This window comes from Crinia signifera, chromosome 2 (genome assembly GCF_055691185.1).
Source record: "Crinia signifera chromosome 2, ASM5569118v1, whole genome shotgun sequence".
In the NCBI taxonomy this organism is placed as follows: domain Eukaryota; kingdom Metazoa; phylum Chordata; class Amphibia; order Anura; family Myobatrachidae; genus Crinia; species Crinia signifera.
In genome coordinates, this window is record NC_139218.1 from 89,540,762 (window position 1) to 89,554,071 (window position 13,310).

The window sequence follows — 13,310 nt, forward strand, 5'->3', positions numbered from 1 at the left end:
CGCCAAAAACAAGCCACCCTCTCCATAAATACCCCCTTGTTGGCCACAATGAATATACCCCATACGGTGTATGTTTGTTTCATTCCTTGTATTTGTTCTACAAAAGGGTTAGTAAACATTTAATTCACTTACTGAACTGTGACAATGTTCCTCTGCAGTAAAAGATCACAATGCAGTTCAGGAACACAAAAAATCTATCTCAACAGTTATAAGCTTTTATAATATTATACCAGGCTTCTACAAAGCGCGTATGTCCACATGCAGCATGGCATTATAAAACCGGGGGCATCGTCTACAGAATTCATACTTTTGTACCAAAATTGGGAGGAATGGACACAAATGGTAAGAAGAGTTCACAGTATAGAGATTCTGTTGCAGGGAAGATGATTTTTAAATCTGAATACAGATCAGTGCTTCAAACTGTGTCCATGTCAACTGTGTCGACATCAGGCCAAAAAACAGTACAAAACCCCATGTCGACCTTTTGACTGTCAACCTTGCCCATGTCGACGTAATGATTGTGTCGACCTAATGTCCTGTTGACCTTGACCCATGTCGACATTGCTGCCTGTTGACCTAGTGGTGTCGACCCAATGCTTGTCGACCTAGTTGGTGTAGCCCTAACAACCCACACCCATTTCAAGCAGTTGGGTAGCGGTACACCCCCCCCCCCATTCCTCTTGTTCCCAAAATTTTGGGGGTGGAACTTTGGGTAGGCTCATAATAATTTGAAATTGTTATTATACATTGAAAACCATACTCTAAACCATACCATACTAAAATGCACCCCACATTTATTGCAAAATAGTAAAAACAAGCTAATTTGAAAGAAAAGTTTTATTGCATGTCCTCACCGATCACCATCACTACTACTGCTGCACCGCCGCGGATGCTGAATGACTGAGTATGTACATGGACAACAGTGCGTGCATGCAGTGGTGGTCACATGGTGCACACACACACACATTTTGTCATTCAGTTGAGACAGTCAGGTATTGAGCGAGTGAGATTGGGGCAGATGTATTAAGCCTTAACAAGAGATAAATGCAAGGGTGATAAGGAGAGATAAACGTCCAGCCATTCACATCCTAACTGCCATGTCACAGGCTGTGTTTGAAAAAAGTCAGTAAGGAGCTGATTGGCTGGACGTTTATCTCTCTTTATCACCCTTGCATTTATCTCTTGTTAAGGCTTAATACATCTGCCCCAGTGTTCCTTGTGTTCAAGTGTTGACATGCCAAAACATGCATATTTTGTAGGATGTGCTTTACCTCACAGATTAGTTGGAAGAAGTAGGCTGATTTTTAAAACTTGTGGTTTTTAGTTTTACATTTTTTGACGTTAATGGTTATAACTGCTGAAACATGCTAAAGCCTGGTCCCATTGCAAGCCATAGTGGCACTAAACCAAAATGCCGTTCTGACACTGATGTTTAGCTACTTGGAACTATAGCGGATAAATTCCCCCTTGCGCTTATTGTAACAAAAGGGGACATGTTAAGATACTTTTCTTTTTTAATAGATGATGAATTTAAGGGCACGAAACATGGGACCGGTAGTGGAGTGATCGCAGAAGTTGTAACAGAAGAAGTTTTACTTCAATGAGGGGAAAGCTGGAATTCCAACTCAAAGGAAAGACAAAGTAAAATGTAAGTTGCTTGCCCTTTATGTTAAGTACAGATCATTGTAAAAGCATAAAAATGAAGGTTTCAACTAGGGATGAGCGAGTCCAAAATGAGGCCGAACGTCATCTTCCCGCTGTCGGATTCTCGCGAGACCTGGGGATATATAGTTCCCGGTAGTCGCAGTGGCGTAACTAAGCCTCCACAGCCCCTGCCGTGGCAGGGAGGCGCAGAGTAACTATGGGCGCCGGGGGGGCTGCGGTGCTATAGTTACCCGCTGCGCTGCTGCCCGGCCGCATCTGCGGTCACTGTCCCGTCACTCGCTCCCGGCGCCGGCTCCTGCTGATAATGAAAAGTGACACTTAGAAAATGGCTGCCCCCGTATTGCAGACAGTTTTGGCAGCCATTTTCTAAGAGTCACTTTTCATTATCAGCAGGAGCCGGCGCAGAGAGCGAGTGACGGGACAATGGGGTAGATTTACGAAGTGGCGTTGATGTGTAAATGCGCTATCCCCGTGCGCTGAAGCAGGGGATAGCGCATCGCCTAATCTATCACACCCGCCGAGCGTTTACTCTAACGCCGGCGGTGTGGGGCAGGAGGCATAGCGCAGGGGCGATATTTTGCACTGCGCCCCTGCCTCCTGCCAGATTTATGAACGGTCAGCATCGCTGACCGTTCCGCCGCCTGCAGCTGTCGACTTCGTCAGCTGCAGGCGGCGATGCCTATACCTAACAGCAGGGACAGCACTGTCCCTGCTGCTGGAGCTGAGCTGCGCTGGGATCTCGCGAGACTAGCGAGATCCCGCGCATGCGCAGTAAGCCGGCCGGGGGGGAAGGAGACGGCGCATCAGTATTAACTGATGCACTGTCTCCAGGAGGGACATCGCCTGAGGGGGGAGTTAGCGCTCCCCCACTCCGGCGGCAAGATCTTAATAGATCTTGTCGGTGTCCCCTCCTGCTTCGCCTCGCTAATGAGGCGAAGCAGGAACTGTTATAGCGGCGCGATAGGCGCCGCTATAATAAATCTACCCCAGTGACCGCAGATGCGGCCGGGCAGCAGCGCAGCGAAGACTGGAGCAGCGCAGCGGTGACTGAGGGAGTCTGGACGGGACAGTGACCGCAGATGCGGCTGTCAGGTATGGGGGGGGCGCCGAAAAAGTTTGGCGGGGGGGCGCAAGATATATAGTTACGCCACTGGGTAGTCGGCACCATTTTCAAACAGGCTGGTGATTTCAGACAGCACGGGTGTGTCCATGCTGTCTGCTGAGGGGGGTGAGGGAGAAACCTGCTGTGGGGGGGTGACAGGGACGGGGGAGTTTTGATTTATGCATAGAGGGGGCTGCCAGTGCTACAGAGGGGGCTGCATTATTTTAATTAAATAAAGAAAATAAAAGCAAAAAAAATTTTTTTAATTACTGCTGCCAGTGCCCAGTATAAGTCCAGGGTGCCCGCATGTGTGCTGCATCAGTCCAGGGGTGCCCGCATGTGTCCCATATCTGTCCAGGGGTGCCGCCATGTGTCCCATATCAGTCCAGGGGTGCCCACATGTGTGCCATATAACTATGGGTGCCCCCATGTGTGCCGTATAATTCCATGGATGGCCCCATGTGTGCCATATAATTCTATGGGTGCCCCCATGTGTCCCAAATCAGTCCAGGGGTGCCCCCATGTGTGTCGTATAATTCCAGGGGTGTCCCCATGTGTCCCGTATCAGACCTGGGGAGCTGCCCTTTTTTACTTTTACTGCAAGGGCAAGGGCTGTTAAATGTGCTGTAGTCCAGGGGTGAGCCAAGAGTGCCGTATAATTCATGGGTTGTTGCTAAGTCTGCCGTATAATTCCTGGTGTGCTGCTCTTTTTTTTTTTATTAAAAGAATACAAATTTTTTTTTTTACTGCAGGAATATGTCTGCCGTATAATTCCGTGCCTTCTGCCATGTTTGCCGTATCAGTCCAGGGGTTGTGCCATCTGTGCCGTATAATACCATGTGTGCCGTCATGTGTGCTGTATCAGGTCAGGGGTGCCACCATCTGTGCCGTATAATTCCTGGGGTAAGCCAAGTCTGCTGTATAATTCATGGGGTGCTGCCAAGTGTGCTGTATTAGTCCAGGAGTGATGCTAAGTGTGCCATATAAGTCCAGGGGTGATGCTTAGTGTGCCGTATCAGTCTAGTGTTTGTGCCGCCCACTTGTGTCGCTTATCATAGTTATCCAACTACTTTGGTGCAACCTTTCGGCCTAAAAACATTATTGTGAGGTGTTCAGAATAGACTGGAAATGAGTGGAGATGAATGCTATTGAGGTTAATAATAGCGTAGGAGAAAAAAAAAAAACCTAAATTCTGTGATTTTAGTGTTTTTTATGCTTTAAAAAAAATAAGAACCCAAACACCAAAACGTTAAAGGGGTGTATACCTGTATTGTTACATAATACTCTGCACTCGCCATGCTTCGGGCACGGTGCCTCGCTACGCTCTGCACACTATTTTATTCTCCCGCCACGCCCTAGTGGATGGTAGGGCATGAAATAATGCCTGTTGACACATGTCATGACGGCATGGAAACCGAAACCGACCACCGCATCTCCCCGCATGACTGGTTGCACTCGCCATGATTCAGGCACACTATTTTATTCTCCCACCATACCCTAGTGGATGGTAGGGCATGAAATACCGCCTGTCAGCTCAAAAAATATGTCAACCTAGTGACCCAGTCGACCTTACTCCCTAATGTTTGTTGACCTAACACTTGTTGACCTACTTGCCGGTGATCCAATGGCCGTTTCCCGTAAAGAGTGATCTTCTGCTATCAGTTATGCTTTCTCCACGGGAACTGCAGGATGTTATGTTGCCTAGGGGACCGGATGCTCCACCTGACCACTGTACATTACATGGCCCATTTGCCTGAGCTTGTATTGTACTGTCCTGCACAGTTGGAGCCGGAGCACTGTTTGCCAATAATGAGATGCACAAGCATATGATACGCAAGCGCGTCCCATTCTCGGCAAATGACGTGGCTCCATCTTTACTGTACTGTATATCAATTTGCAGCTGGATTAGTGGAGACCAGTCGCGGCGATTTGTATTGCATACATATTGTATGGCATGCCTCATGTACCGGAGTGTGCTACAAAAGTGGCACGCTAAAATCCTCGCCTATGCGCGCTGGCGCAACGGATGAGCATGGCTCCATCTATACTGTAATTAGTTAAAAAAAAATGTATACTGTAACTTTCACAACTTATAACAGAGGTGTTAGGAACTTCTGTTGTGGGAGGATATCACAAGAATATAAGATGTCAGACACACTAGTGACACACGGACATGATATTCAAGGACACTGAAATGTAACCAGGAGTCACCAGACACCTTTTACATAGGGATCAATTAAGACCAGTCAGTCAGTCATTTAGGCCCTTATTCTGATCGGTGCGGATATATCCGCGTGCGTTCGGCCCGCCGATGTTTTGTGTCTGCGCATGTGCAGAGGCGTCTCTGCGCATGTGCGAGCGGGGCGTACGGCCAAATCCCGCATGATCTGTGAACACTCCGAACAGGGGGTGGAGAGGGGCGTGAAGGGCTATTTGGGCTCATTACCATATGCATACGCCCCGCATTTCATGGGCGTTCCCATGCAAACGCTGGGCGTACGTATGGTAATGCAGTCGTGACGCACGTGTAGGGGGCGGACATATGACATCGCCGGATGTCAGCTGCCCGCCCAGATCCCTGCTTTTGCACGGAAACATGTCTGTGTGGTCTGAGGTTGCGGGAGCTGGTGGAGCATCGAATGATGGGGGAGGTTCCCTTAGATGGAGGAGGCGTATTCCGTGAAAAATACACGTGCGGTCCGTTCGGCCAGCTTCTTACCGCATACGGACGGAGTTGGCGATCCGTATGGAAGGCGGGGTTTCGCACGCACGGTCCTGGCCGCATATTCGGCTCCGGCCGCACCGATCAGAATAAGGGCCTTAGAGACATGCACTAAAAGCAAGGCAACACTTAGCACCCATATCAGCATAGCACTGGCAGAAAGGAATCTGATCCCAAACCAGGAACCAGAGTCCTATGTAAGAATACAGGTAAAACAGCATTAGACACGAGTGTATAGACTGTAACTCGTCATGCACTCCAGCCAACACAAATCTTGGAAACCAATAGTAGTTAACAAGAAAATGCAGTAACCCAAGTGAACCACAGAGTATACTTACATGTACAGTGAGTATCCGGTACAATTCAGAGCAGATATCATGAGAATGGTAAGCTAAGCAAAGAGTATAGAAGTTGATGAGATGAACCATAAGTACAATGGTCAGGCTATTAATTGAGCGCTGAAAGCAAGTTTGTGTGTGGCGTGGAAGCCGTGGTGCTGATAGATGGTGTAACATTGGCAGAATGAAGCAGGTAACAACAGTTGCTTACAGAGAAGTATTCACTGGAGCAATTGCATGATACACTTCCAGTCTTGGGGAAAAAAACTCAGTTGTTCAGGCAATGAGCTGTTCCCTGAGTCTGGATAATATAGGGAGTGGTGTCAGCTCATTGGTCAGGCCAGGTAATAAGGTGAAAGATAATCACTTGAAAGTCTGTAGGAAATTTTGGATACAGCAATGAATAAATGTTAAACCCTTTATGGGAGGCTATGACCATGAGTCTTGACATTCTACTTGTGTCTTCCATTACAGGATCACTTGTCAAACTAGCAGAGTCTACAGCAAAATGATAAGATATTTGGCAGAAGTGGCCACATAACTGGCATACTGATATACAGTATGACTAGACTATCCATAAGGCAAAGGTACAGAGCTGTCTTCTATGATGAGTGTAAAACATCCTTATCTGTGACTTCCTTTTGCTTCAAAAGATTGGTCACCTTTGTAGACTGATGGTGGGCACACATGGGTACTATCATACATGCTATCCTCTGATTTAAGTCCATTCTTTTGGTTCCTGGATAGCTGGTTCAATCCCATTATCTACATGGCAGTTCCTGAAGAGCTGGGTGAGTATCTACTCAATGGTTACTGACTACATGGCTCAATACAGTCTCTATTTGGCAGCTCCTGTATAGCTGGGTCAGTACCAGTATTTGTTAAATTTTGTAGTTTCTGTATTGCCCCTTCATCCAACCGATTTGCACCCATGTTTGCCCCAAAGTGTTTGCAGCCCATGGCTTATCCTTGAGGGTACCAGGGCCGCCGAGAGGTATGCCGGGCCCCAAAAAAATTAGAGGCAAATTCCTTCTTAGCTGGCCAAAACCATGTGCACTGCAGGTGGGGCAGATGTTACTTGTGCAGAGAGAGTTAGATTTGGGTGGGGTTTTTCTTCAAAGTGAGATCTATATTGCAGTGTAAAAATAAAGCAGTCAGTATTTTCCCTGCACAGAAACAAAATAACTCACCCAAAGCTAAATCTCCCTGCACATGTTACACCTGCCCCCCTGCAGTGCACATGGTTTTGTCCAGCTAAGAAGGAATTTACCTCAAAGAGTGAACTAGAATAAGGCCCTATGCATAGGCGTGCGCACGGGGGGTGCCAGGGGTGTACAGGCACCTCCTAATGACTGGGCACCCCCCGCACGATTGCAGCCAGGCAGACCCCGCCAGCGGGGTCTGCGGTGGGTGCCGACGCCTGCCAGGGACAGGCTGTGTGTTTAGTTAAGTTATCGCGGCATCGCGCTGCGCTGCGCTCTGCTCCGGGTCCCAGGACCTAGTTGCAGTTGATTGACAGCACCATATAGGGTGCCGGCGCCGTATAGGACAGGACAGCTGAGCGATGGCTCAGCTGTCCAATCATATCTGACACAGCAGCCTGCGTCTCAGTGACTGGCTGAGCACGCAGGCTTCAGAAAGAAGAAAGGAGGTGTGGAGGACCTGCAGTGCTGTAGAAGTCACGTTGTGCACAGCCTGTCTGCCCCACCAGGCATCCACATAAGTGAAAGTAAGGCAGCACTTCCACATTTACAAGGACATTATGAGTTTGTGTATATATATATATATATATATATATATATATATATATATATATTGTAAGACAGTGGCAGGGAAAGTCATAGACGGCAGGTACCTTTCCCCTAGAATCCTGTCTTATGGCATATAGACTGCAGGCTATTTCAATCTGTGTGGTAAGCTCCGGCTTACAAAGGGTGTTCTGTCCTGGGCTGGTAATCAGGAGAGCACCTGATTCTTTAAAAAGGAGTCAGCCCTCTCCATAGTGCTCTCTCTCTCCCTGGGTGTTGGAGGCAGTAAGCTGCTGCTAGAGAGAGACAAGGCTGTAAGTACTGCATTACTTGATCTATATCTGCTGTATGCGTCCAGTGTCACATAGTGTGGCCCTGGTATAGAGAGGGACGTTTATTCTGTTTAGTTAGAGCTCAGACGAGCAGGTTTTTGTTTTCTGTTTTGCCTGAAGTGTAAAGGCTGTTGTTAGTTTCTTGCTCTGAGTGCTGCAATAAAACTCAGGCAAGCCCTGTTTTGGACCCAAGCCGTGATGTCACTGTCTAAGTCTGTGCCAAATCCTCACCTGTGCCTACCCGTTTGATGCTAAAACCCCACATATGGTGGAGAATGCGAGCAAGCATCTCACTTAAAGAGACATACATCGAACTATAGGACTTTTGCTACAGCAAGCTGGAAGTTGTTGCTAAAGGCAACCAGCCACAAGTGAGTGTCTGGAGTGCACTGATACTTGCATGTCCTGGCTAAAGGCTGCTGTAACACTGCAACAGGAGACTGTTAAAATGGAGGACCTTTTAAAACACTTGGTGCAGGCAAACGCATGTCAGCAAAAGGTGCATGAGGAGGCCATGCGTGCCCAGGCTGAAACCAATGTTTTGCTGCTTGAATCCAACAGACTAGCCTTAAAGGAACAGCAGCAAATTAATCTGCAATTACAAGAGCAAATACAGAATGTGGCTAAGAGTGTGGCGCAGAGTGTGCAAACACCCCAACCCTTGCTTCCAGCCACACGGGCTGCAGTACAGAAATCTCTGCAAAAGATGACTCTCACGGATGATGTAGAGGCCTTTCTTGCGGTGTTTGAACGTGTAGCAGAGCGTGAACAGTTACCCGTGGATCAATGGGCAGGTGTGGTAGCACCTTTTCTAACTGGAGAACCACAAAAGGCGTATTTTGATCTGAGTGAGCAGGATGCTAACGACTACGCGAAACTCAAGGGAGAGATCCTTGCTCGCTTAGGCGTAAACATGAGTGTGCGTGCCCGGAAGGTGCATAACTGGACTTTTTCTGAACAGTTACCTGCGCGGTCCCAAATGTATGACCTGGTCCACCTGGTAAGGAAATGGCTACAGCCAGAGGAGTCTACACCAGCGCAGATCGTGGAGAGAGTCGTGCTGGACAAGTATCTTTGTTCCTTACCTCCAAAGGTTCAGCGCTGGGTCGGTCACGGCGACCCTAATGATGCTGAGGGGCTTGTCAACTTGGTTGAGAGGTACAGAGCTACTGAAAATCTAATCCAAGAAGTGCCTCCTGGACATTCCACCCTCAAGAACAGCAAATCGGCCGGATCATCTGGTAAGACTGTTCCGTTTACTAGAGGGGTGAATAATGTTGTAAAGGGAGGTGGCCTAGATGGGGAACAAACAGTGGAGAGGCGTTCCCAAGGGACAGTAGGGTCCAAACCTGGGTCGCAAAAAGACTGGGGCCGCATACAGTGTTGGCGTTGTCATGGACCTGGGCATATTGCTGCCAATTGCCCCCTTACTTCTGAGCCAATGGAGTGTGATACAGCCAGGCGAAGCTCTTTATATGCACGTTCTGTTTTCTCTGCTGAGACTGTGTCAGAAACTGGACAGCAAATTTGTCATGTAAAGGTGGATGGTTATCCCGGGAGAGCTCTTCTGGACTCTGGGAGTTTAGTTACTCTCATCCATGCCAGCTTGGTAGACCCTGGGACACTCACAGGACGTTACATAGGGGTCTTGTGCATACATGGGGACACCAAGGAGTATCCCACAGCTTTAGTCCAGCTAAAGAGTACTTGTGGAACTGTGTCCCATGAAGTGGGCGTGGTAGAGACCCTGATGCATAGTGTGATCCTGGGAAGAGACTTCCCATTGTTCTGGGACTTGTGGAAAAAGAATGTACACTGCACTAGAAATGATGTTAATAATGAGAATGTGTGCCCTGTGATTAGTCCTGAGCCTTTTGATCAGGATACTGAGGTTCAAACGGTAGGGGTGACCACTATTGAATCTGACAGTTTTCCCCTAGCTGTTCTTGCAGGTGAAGCTGAGGAGCAGGAAGAAGCGTGTGATATGCCTGAACTAGAGATGTCACGTGATAATTTTGGGACTGCTCAACTTAGAGATCCCACCTTATTAAGAGCTAGGGAAAATCCTAAAGTCATAAATGGTGAGCCCCAATACCCCAATGCTGACAAAGAGTTCCCATATATGGCCATTAACCAGGATCTACTGTATCGGGTAGATAAAATCTGTGGGGAGATAGTTGAGCAGCTGGCGGTGCCCCGGCCATACCGTAGAATGGTCTTAGACCTTGCTCACAAACACGCGATGGGAGGACACTTAGGTACTGAAAAGACCACACAACGCGTGTTGCAACGGTTTTACTGGCCCGGGGTTCACCGCGCAGTAGAAGACTACTGCAAGTCCTGCCCTGACTGTCAGCTGACGGCTCCCATGACACATTTTAGAAGTCCCCTGGTTCCGTTACCTATTATTGAAGTGCCCTTTGACAGGATTGCAATGGACCTGGTCGGCCCTTTGGTAAAATCCTCAAGGGGATTTCAGTATATTCTCGTGGTGTTGGATTACGCCACTCGTTACCCTGAGGCTATTCCTTTACGGAATACCTCTTCAAAGTCCATAGCAAAAGAACTCTTCAACATGTTTACCCGTACCGGCATACCCAAAGAGATCCTTACCGATCAAGGAACCCCCTTCATGTCTAAAGTCACGAAAGAGTTGTGTAAACTGTTGAAAATTAAGCATCTACGTACATCGGTGTATCACCCACAAACTGACGGTCTTGTTGAAAGGTTTAATAAAACATTAAAGGGGATGTTGAAGAGGGTAGTGAGCAAAGATGGGAAGGACTGGGACTGTCTTCTGCCTTATTTGATGTTTGCGGTCCGTGAGGTGCCCCAATCATCCACAGGTTTTTCCCCTTTTGAGCTAGTATATGGCAGACATCCTCGTGGACTGCTTGATATAGCAAAGGAAACTTGGGAACAGGAGACTACACCCTACAAGAGTGTCATTGAGCATATTTCTCTTATGCAAGACAGAATTGCTGCGGTCATGCCTATAGTCAGGGAACACTTAGAGCAGTCCCAAGAAGCACAAAGTCGAGTGTATAACAGGTCAGCCGGGGTAAGAAGCTTTAACCCAGGTGATCGCGTGTTGGTATTAGTGCCCACCGTAGAAAGCAAATTTCTTGCTAAGTGGCAAGGGCCTTATGAGATCATCGAAAAAGTGGGAAGTGTAAATTATAAAGTGTATCAACCAGGTAAACGGAAGCAAGAACAGTTGTACCATGTGAACTTAATTAAACCCTGGAAAGACAGAGAGGCTCTGACAGCTGTAAGTGCCCCCTCTAGTGATAGCCCAGAGGTGCGTGTGTCAGAGACCCTGTCCAAATCCCAGAAGCAGGAAACTAAAGAGTTAGTACAAAGGAATTATGATGTGTTCTCAGAACTTCCAGGGCGCACCACAGCCATAAAACATGACATTGTCACCGAACCTGGAGTTCGGGTACGCTTAAAACCCTATAGAGTACCAGAAGCGCGTAGACAGGCCATATCTGGGGAGGTCCAGAAAATGTTAGACCTAGGGGTTATCGAGGAGTCTAAAAGTGAGTGGTCAAGCCCGATTGTATTAATTCCAAAACCAGATGGCTCTTTGCGCTTCTGTAATGACTTCCGGAAGCTGAACGAGGTATCAAAATTTGATGCCTACCCAATGCCAAGAGTTGATGAGTTAATTGAAAGACTTGGTCATGCTAGATATTTCTCTACCCTCGACTTAACTAAAGGTTACTGGCAAGTACCTCTTACCGATAGTGCCAAAGAGAAAACAGCGTTTGTCACCCCCGATGGTCTGTTTCAATATCTCTGTTTGCCTTTTGGGTTGCATGGGGCTCCAGCAACTTTTCAAAGGTTAATGGACATTGTTCTTAAACCCCATCGTCAGTATGCCTCGGCATATCTAGACGACATCATAATTTTTAGTGATGACTGGAAGAGTCATTTACCCAAAGTCCAGGCGGTGCTAAATTCCCTCAGAGAGGCGGGGTTGACAGCGAACCCACAAAAGTGTACTTTAGGCCTCGAGGAGGCACGTTACCTGGGGTATGTTATCGGGAGAGGTATAATAAAGCCTCAAATAAATAAAGTGGAGGCTATCCAAAACTGGCCTCGTCCTTCGACAAAAAAAACAAGTCAGGGCTTTTTTGGGAATTCTGGGGTATTACCGTAGGTTCATTCCCCAGTTTGCAACCATGGCAGCGCCCCTAACCGATCTTACCAAAGGAGGTAAGGCAGTTATGGTCAGCTGGAACCCAGAGGCTGAAAGGGCATTCCAAGAATTAAAAGTGGCCCTTTGTAATCAACCAGTCCTGATCACTCCAGATTTTAAAAAAGAGTTTGTCGTACAGACTGATGCTTCTGATGTGGGACTAGGTGCTGTCCTCTCCCAAGAAGTTGGTGGAGAGGAACACCCGGTAACATATTTGAGCAGGAAGCTCACACCTGCGGAGAGAAACTACAGTATAGTTGAGCGGGAGTGCTTAGCAATCAAGTGGGCCCTTGAATCCCTAATGTACTATCTCTTAGGACGCTCCTTTAGATTAATCACTGACCACTCCCCACTTACATGGATGTACCAAGCCAAAGAGAGAAATGCAAGGGTCACGAGATGGTTTCTCAATTTGCAAAATTTCAAATTTACAGTGGAACACAGAGCAGGAAGGCTTCAGGGTAATGCCGATGCCCTATCCCGAACATACTGCCAGTTGGCAGACAGTGTCCGACCCCACAGGTTCGAACAGAGGGGGAGGGTATGTAAGACAGTGGCAGGGAAAGTCATAGACGGCAGGTACCTTTCCCCTAGAATCCTGTCTTATGGCATATAGACTGCAGGCTATTTCAATCTGTGTGGTAAGCTCCGGCTTACAAAGGGTGTTCTGTCCTGGGCTGGTAATCAGGAGAGCACCTGATTCTTTAAAAAGGAGTCAGCCCTCTCCATAGTGCTCTCTCTCTCCCTGGGTGTTGGAGGCAGTAAGCTGCTGCTAGAGAGAGACAAGGCTGTAAGTACTGCATTACTTGATCTATATCTGCTGTATGCGTCCAGTGTCACATAGTGTGGCCCTGGTATAGAGAGGGACGTTTATTCTGTTTAGTTAGAGCTCAGACGAGCAGGTTTTTGTTTTCTGTTTTGCCTGAAGTGTAAAGGCTGTTGTTAGTTTCTTGCTCTGAGTGCTGCAATAAAACTCAGGCAAGCCCTGTTTTGGACCCAAGCCGTGATGTCACTGTCTAAGTCTGTGCCAAATCCTCACCTGTGCCTACCCGTTTGATGCTAAAACCCCACAATATATATATATATATATATATATATATATATATATATATATATATATAGATATATATATAGATATATATATAGATATATATATATATCTATATATATATATATATATATATATATATATATATATA

The 13,310-nt window shown here is 47.3% G+C and overlaps 1 long non-coding RNA gene across 2 annotated transcripts in view; it reads left to right on the top strand.

Annotated features, from left to right (window-relative positions):
* Window positions 1–1,521: 1,521 nt before the first annotated feature.
* The window catches only part of LOC146059909 (uncharacterized), a 130,085-nt gene continuing 118,296 nt past the window's right edge, over window positions 1,522–13,310 (top strand). For both annotated transcript variants that reach the window (XR_014470335.1, XR_014470334.1), the window contains exon 1: window positions 1,522–1,648. This is a non-coding gene — a long non-coding RNA (uncharacterized LOC146059909). The remainder of the gene's footprint in view (window positions 1,649–13,310) is intronic.